This window comes from Arachis hypogaea, chromosome 14 (assembly GCF_003086295.3).
Source record: "Arachis hypogaea cultivar Tifrunner chromosome 14, arahy.Tifrunner.gnm2.J5K5, whole genome shotgun sequence".
Taxonomy (NCBI): Eukaryota; Viridiplantae; Streptophyta; class Magnoliopsida; order Fabales; family Fabaceae; genus Arachis; species Arachis hypogaea.
The window spans coordinates 30,316,545-30,324,746 of record NC_092049.1 but is presented as its reverse complement, the minus strand read 5'-3'; the positions used below and the strand labels follow the sequence as shown (position 1 = coordinate 30,324,746).

The 8,202-nt window shown below is 33.2% G+C and overlaps 1 long non-coding RNA gene across 1 annotated transcript; it reads left to right on the top strand.

Annotated features, from left to right (window-relative positions):
• The first annotated feature begins 3,421 nt into the window (after positions 1–3,421).
• LOC112740359 (uncharacterized) lies at positions 3,422–7,634 on the top strand. The gene is made up of 3 exons (XR_003171107.3): positions 3,422–3,660; positions 4,670–4,730; positions 4,849–7,634. It is a non-coding gene; the product is annotated as an uncharacterized lncRNA (long non-coding RNA).
• Positions 7,635–8,202: the final 568 nt, after the last annotated feature.

The following is an 8,202-nucleotide window of genomic DNA, read 5'->3' as shown; positions in this document are numbered from 1 at the left end:
TAAAGGTATCTTTACTGTTGGAAATCTTTGTTGGCCTGCAACATTAAGAAAATTACCAACTGATAGAAAATAATGCAAATGTGTATCGTCCATATTTTGAAAGTGGTGGTGTGGATCTAAAAGAAGGTTAAGGAAATAGCGAAGAATCTTTAGAGGTTAACAGTGATATGGGAGTTACTGCTGATTTTCAGGATATTAATGTAAGTTTTTCAAAAGAAAATAATAGTCAAATGAGTACTGAAAAGAGGAAGAGAGTTGTAATTTTTGAAGCATTTGAAACAAAGAAAAAAAAATCAAAACCCCTACCTCAATGCAACTTGCAGATGCAGTTACTTGGATGGCATCTGCATATGAGGTTTTTTCACTGCGATTATGAACACACTTATAGTACCTAGTACTTCTATTGTTGAAGTGACGGCTAAGCTTCTAAGGGTTAAGCTGTTACAAAGGATCTTGATTTAAATGCTCGTTATTGTCAATTAATGATGTAGAAGTCTGCAAGAGAAGTATTTGTGTCTTTGAAAGGACATGAGCAAATTGTTGGATTGGCTTAAATTTATAGCTTATAATTAACTACTATTTACAAAAAATAACCAAATTATCCTTTTATATTTTGTTGGGTTAGTTATTTGAAATTGGTGTTGCTTACAAAGTTTGTTATAACAAGTGAATTATGTTTTTTATGTCTGAGTGTACAATACATTTTTATATTCAAAGAATAGTACTTCAACATGAAATTTTGTAGTATATGAGTTTCTCAATAATTATGATTTGTTATGTTTACATCAATAAAATTAAGTTCAATAGAGATCTGGGATGAAATTTACCAAAACAAATGAAATGAAGAATTAAAATATTTTTCTCTTTTACTAGAAGACTGCAATGGAGATGAAGATGTTAGTTTAATAATGGCTCAATATGCTATGAAATATATATGTAAAGAGCCAAGATGAACAAATCAACAAACAGGTAGTTTGTGGGTGCATAAAATTTTACAAATGTCATCCCATTAGATGCTATGAACAATTTCGAATGAAAAAATTTTTCTTCAATTTTGTACTGAATTGACTAAACATGGTCTACAAGCTCTTAAAAGAATGAGAATTAAGAAATAACTGTAATATTCTTAAACATATTTGGTCATGGGAAATCTAATAAAGTGGCATAAGAAAGGTTTCAATACTTAGGAGAGACTATAAGTAGATATTTTTATAATGTACTAGTTGCTTGCCTAAAATTGTCATTCAAGTACATTAAACCATTAGATGATACATTTTATTTGGTTCATCCAAAAATACAAAATCACAAAAGATATTGGCCATTTTTTAAGAATGCTATAGGGACAATTGATGGAACCCATATCCCATGTGTGGTTAGTCCTATGGAACAAGCTAAATGTATAGGTAGAAAAGGATATCCAACACAAAATGTGATGGCTGCTTGTGATTGGGATATGTGTTTTATTTTTACCTTAGCTGGATGGGAAGATGCTCGTATATGAAAGAATATGTTTACAATTTTGAGAAAAATACAAGTTTCAATATTGAAACTCAAGTTCACATAATTAGTGCAACAATGATTATACATAACTTTATTAGAAGAAACTCTCAAATAGATATTGAGTTTAAACGATTTGCAGACAAGGATACCATTGAACTTGAGGATAATAAAGGTGACAGAAAATTTAAATGTTACTTCCACAGAAATTGATGATCTTCGTGACTCAATTAGAAGTCAAATAGTTCATCACATGTAGCATAATTAGTTTTAGTTGTTTATTTGTGTATGTATATTTCATGTAAATCATAACTATATCTTTTTAAGATTGATTTTGATATTACCAAATTTATATTACAAAAGAAATGAGTAAGTTTTATCTTAATTTTATTTATATACTTATATTTACACATCATTTTTTATACATGTTTGAACTATTACGATACAAAACAAAAAAACTAATCTCCTAGTTACCTTATCATACACGTCAATTTGCGCAACACATAATGTCATATTTATTTTATACTTTCTCATAGTTACATATATATTTAAATTTTTTGTTTTTTAAATCATATAATAATATTTATTATTTAAATACATTTTGTTTAACATATTATATTTATATAATAATATTTATATTTTAAAAATTACATTTAATAATCTTTATCTTTTGTATAAGTAATATAAAGAATGATATAAAGTATGTCTTTTTTAGTAATTTTACATTCTAATATGATTTTGGTCAATATAATCCAACCATAATTCATTTTCTCAAAAGCATATTTGGCAAAAAAAATATTCAAACACATTACATTGACACTAATACAATTTTGATCAAAATTAATTTTGTAAAAGCACATTTATATCAATGTCTGTTTACAAACATTAATCTAAACACACACTAAGCTTTCTTATTTCATTTTTTTGATGTTACTTACTGTAACTTTTTTTTGTTTTGTGATTCCTGCATGTACATTATGCCAAATTTGCAAAATGTTCTTAGTGATCATCTGGATGTAGATTTTTATAGGCTGATTTTTATTGTGCTGATCCTATGGCGATAAACTATTCATATTCGTCTTTTTTCTTCCTGCTTATTATTTAATAACATCTTTCTGTATTATGTATTTTGTTACAACGAAAACTTATTAGAACATGCAATTAATATTTGTTTATTGTTGTTTTAATTTTGGAATTTTGTTTAAAAATATCTCCATTTTATATATTGATATAGTTATTAGTGTTTTGTGTATTTTTTTAAATACATAATTTAAATAGAATAATATTGATTTTTCACACTAGTTCCAAATTCCATACTGTCATATGTGTTTTATTTAAGTTTTATAAGTTTGGATATTTTCTTCAACTATTTGTGGGTCTTATTATTTATTTTTTATTACATGTCTTCAACTTTTGTTATATTGTTATGTTTTTTGGCCTTTTATGGTATATTAATATAGGTTTTTTGTTGTTTATGTTCTTATATTTCTTTCCCTTTTTACCTGAATCGTAAATGTAGACCACAGTACAGGTTCTAAATCCATTTTGTCATGCTTTTCAAAGGCAGTTGGGTGATTTTATAATATTTAAAGATAATCATGATAATGAATTCCATGTTATGCCTTATAAAAGGAGCTATGACTACTTATTTTGGACAAGGTTATCGTGACATGGTCCAATCATATAATCTAACACATGTGGCTTAGTTGAGAGTAGTAGTGTCAATTTAGCCCAAACCTTAGGGCTAGCCCTCAACCCTACAAAATAATTCTAGCCCACGTCCCCAAAAATTACAAAATCATATTTTATAAGCCCAGTCTTAATTAAGCCCTCCCAACAAAAATCAAAATAGGGCTGGCCCTACAAGCCCTAAAAGCCCCAAATATGATCTCCTCCTCCCTGACCCAAGAACAAGATGCTGAAATGGTGATGCTGAAGACGTGAAACAGCGCCGTGCTCTTCCTCCTTCTCCTTTGCATTCTACTTCTGCGTTCTGCTCCACCTATGACGGTGGCTGACTTCTACACTTTGCTCCTCCTATGACGGTGGTTGTACCCAGTGGACGACGCGGTGGTTGCTCCTCCTCCCTAACGCGGTGCTCATCCTTCTTGATGCAGTGGACGAAATTAGTGGCTGCTTCTCCTCCCTCACGCAGATTCAGAGGTGGGTTTTTTCGTTTTTTGTCCCTTTCTGAGTTTCTTTTTTGTTTGTTTGCATCACCCATTTTAATTCTCTTGTTAATAAACCAAGGTGGGTGGTCTATGACCACCTTTTCTCTGACCCTCTCTGTGATTTCAAAATGGTTGAACTATGAATTGTGAACTATGAACTTGAACTGTGAACTATGAACTTGTTTCTTCAATTGTGTATTTTCAGGTTAATTGATTGTAAACATTTTTATTCCTCTGTTTCCTGAGAATTTGAGCATTGTTTTAAGAATTTTATTCGTTAATTACCCAGAAAAACAAAATCTCACAGAAAGTAGCTTTTTTAGTCATTTCTAATGTGTATATAGTTGTTATATTAGTTTAATTTCTTGAATTTTGCAATTGCATATGCATATTTAGATCAGATGAATAATTACCTTTTGCTGCTAAATCATGTTAGTTAAAAGAAGTACATTCTCTTGTAAAAGAAAAAAAATCACTCTACCTGCTAGTTTATCTGTTTATGACTTTATGTGAACACTACTAGAAATAGGGTTTTTTCGGACGAATTTTGAGACGAAATTGAAATAAATTTCGAACAAATTAGAGAAAAATTTTTTCTTTCAAACAAAATTGGGACGAATTTTTTTTGTCCCAAAAAGCCTTGTTGCTAATTTAAATTTTGTCTAAAATTTCGTTCAAAATTTTTTTCAGACGATTTTGTGACGCATTTCGAATAGGCATTTATCTGCTAGATTTCTAACTATTATGATGTATTTTAGACGAATTTCAAACAGATTAGCCAACATAAAAATAACGTATAATTAATTCCATTACATTCCAAGAGCAAAAGATTATCTGCTCAAGTGCTTAAGTGATGCTGGATTGTTCCTTGACGCGTAAACATCATCCAATGAACTTCAAGTTCTAGTCTATTATTCAATGGATCTGCTCATAGATCTTAGTTCCGATCGGCGCATACACTCTTAGTAACAAAATGATTATCTGGAATTGCATTATTGCAGTGTTAATGTATCTGGCCATCGCAATTTGAGGAATTTGTTTGGAGGTGTGGTTGCCTTACAGGTATTTTTCTCATGAGAAATTTTTTCTGTTGCTTCCTTCTGTTTCTATTTCAAGAATTGATGACATAGTATAACATGAATAAGTTGAAATGATTTATAGTTGTTTCTTCACATCACAGGGAGCACAAAGAAACCTTCTGAGGACTTGTACCAGTCGCCTTAATCCAATTTTGGTAACTATTATTCCCTTTTTGTGAATTTTTTGTCATATTGCTATTAACTTAAAATGTAGAGCAATCTCATTTTTGTCTTTTCTTTATTTGTAAGTAATCTCAGCTTTGTGGCGTTTTCAATTTTCTTTGTTAAATCTGATCTAATTGCCATTGGCACAAACATGCTCCTTTATTTGCTGTTGTATGTGTTTGGGCCCGTCATTTTGAATTTGGTTGGGAAGCTAATATAGTATAATTAGAGGTGTTATTTTCATAGCAGACATTATTATATAGTGGTTTTCTTCTCAAGTATGCATTTTATTGTGGAAGAGAGTATTTACTGAGATTGAGATGATTGTTATTTATATATTTTTCATAATATTGGTTTCTTTTGCTTTTGAATAGAGACAAATAGAGTTAATTTAAAGAAGAAAGACCCAATATGACCCTTGTAAAAAAAAAGAGACACTTCGACTTTTAATTTTTTAATTTTATGACAATATAACTATTAAATAGTAACTTTTAATTTCTAATGTTGTCAATGAATGTTATTGTTGTTGCTATAGAATTTTAATACACACTATTTGGATATGATTAGGAAATTTATAAACATAGATGATGAGATTATTTCTGAGACTCCTGTTCAAGCTTCTCGTAGTGTTGATTCTGGTAAAAAAATTAATGTTTGGAGGTTTTTTAAGAAGATTGAAAAAGACAGAGATGGTATTGAAAAGGCTGAATGCAATTTTTGTCATCATGAATACAAAATTGGAAAAAATTCGAAAACTAAGAATGGTTACGGGACTTCTCATCTGAGTCATCATATAGTTTCTTGTAATTCCATACCCCTCAGTATTAGATTTGATGATGATATAAAGGGTCTTCCAACCAAAATTGATCAGAATGTTCATCGAAAAAACTCGCTCAGGCTATAGCAAAACATGATCTTGCGTTTAGCTTTGTTGAGTATGAGGGTATTAGAAATTGGATTAATTACATTAGTCCAACGATTATAATGCTTTCTAGAAACACTTTAATTTCAGATCTTAAATTGATTTATTCAACAGAGAAAGAAAAATTGAAGCAGAAGATGTCTAGGATACCTAATAGAATTTGTTTGACATCTGATGTGTGGACAACATCTACCACTGAAGGATATATTTGTCTAACAGCTCATTTTGTTGATGAGAATTGGTGACTAGTGAGTAAGATTTTGAATTTTTGTCGAATGGTTCCTGATAAACCCATATTTTATGATATATATTGTGCTCAATTCAAGAGATTTATTCAATCCTTCACCCACTTATTCATGTAAATTGCATGGTTTTACTTTCCCTTCCTTATTGTGTGATATATGTGAATTACATGTTTCCTATGCTTTAAAATTATTTATTTTCATTACCTTTTATTTCCATTCGATGCCGTGATTTGTGTGTTAAGTAGTTTCAGATCTTCTAAGGCAGGAATGACTTAAAGGATGGAAAGGAAACATACAAAAATGGATGGAAAGCACAAAATAGAGTTTTTGAAGAAATTGGCAGCGACGCAAACGCATGGACGATGCGGCCGCATGCCTAGTGCGAAAAGGCAGCGATGCGAACGCGTGACTGACGCGGACGCGCGCTATGAGCTGAACACAGATGACGAGGACGCATGACCTAAGCGAACGTGTGACAAGAAAAACTCCAGATGATGCGACCGCGTGATCCACGCAGACGCGTGACCCACGCGGACGCGTGACAGACGCCACGCAGCAGAAATTATAGAAAACGCCCCCAGCAATTTCTGAAGCCCTTTTTGGCCCAGATCCAAGTCTAGAAGGCACAGATTAGAGGTTATGAAGTGGGAGAATGCATCCATTCATAGAGAGATCTCCAATTATTCACTTTTCATAATTTAGATGTAGTTTTTAGAGAGAGAGGTTGATGAGCGGATAATTTATACGCTTTTTGGCATTGTTTTTAGTAGGATCTAGTTACTTTTAGGGATGTTTTCATTAGTTTTTATGTTAAATTCACATTTCTGGACTTTACTATGAGTTTGTGTGTTTTTCTGTGATTTCAGGTATTTTCTGGCTGAAATTGAGGGACTTGAGCAGAAATCAGATTCAGAGGTTGAAGAAGGACTGCTGATGCTGTTGGATTCTGACCTCCCTGCACTCAAAGTAGATTTTCTGGAGCTACAGAACTTGAAATGGCGCGCTTCCAATTGCGTTGGAAAGTAGACATCCAGGGCTTTCCAGCAATATATAATAGTCCATATTTTGGCCAAGAATAGACGACATAAACTGGCGTTCAACGCCAGCTTTCTACCCAAATCTGGCGTCCAGCGCCAGAAAAGGAGCCAAAACCAGAGTTGAACGCCCAAACTGGCACAAAAGCTGGCGTTCAACTCCAAGAAGGACCTCTACACGTGCAACACTCAGGCTCAGCCCAAACACACACCAAGTGGGCCCAGGAAGTGGATTTATACATCAATTACTTACTCATGTAAACCCTAGTAGCTAGTTTATTATAAATAGGACCTTTTACTATTGTATTAGGCATCTTTTGATCATCTTTGGATTACCTTATGATCCTTTGATCACGTTTTAGGGGCTGGCCATCTCGGCCATGCCTGGACCTTCACTTATGTATTTTCATACGGTAGAGTTTCTACACTCCATAGATTAAGGTGTGGAGCTCTGCTGTTCCTCAAAGATTAATGCAAGTACTACTGTTTTCTATTCAATTCATCTTATTTCGCTTCTAAGATATCCATTCGCACCCAAGAACGTGATGAAGGTGATGATTATGTGTGACGCTCATCACCATCTCCCCTATGAACGCGTGCCTGACAAACACTTTCGTTCTACATGAAATAAGCTAGAATGAATATCTCTTAGATCTCCTAACCGGAATCTTCGTGGCGTAAGCTAGAATGATGGCGGCATTCAAGAGAATCCGAAAGGTCTAAACCTTGTCTGTGGTATTCCGGGTAGGATTCAATGATTGAATGACTGTGACGAGCTCCTAACTCGCGATTGCAGGGCGTTAGTGACAGACGCAAAAGGATAGTAAATCTTATTCCAGCATGATCGAGAACCGACAGATGAATAGCCGTGCTGTGACAGGGTGCGTGAGCATATTATTCACTGAGAGGATAAGATGAAGCGATTGGCAAGGGTGATGCCTCCAGACGATTAGCCGTGCCGTGACAGGGCATTGGATCATTTTCCCGAGAGATGACCGAAAGTAGCCATTGACAGTGGTGATGTATCACATAAAGCCAGCCATGGAAAGGAGTGAGACTGATTGGATGAAGATAGCAGGAAAGCAGAGG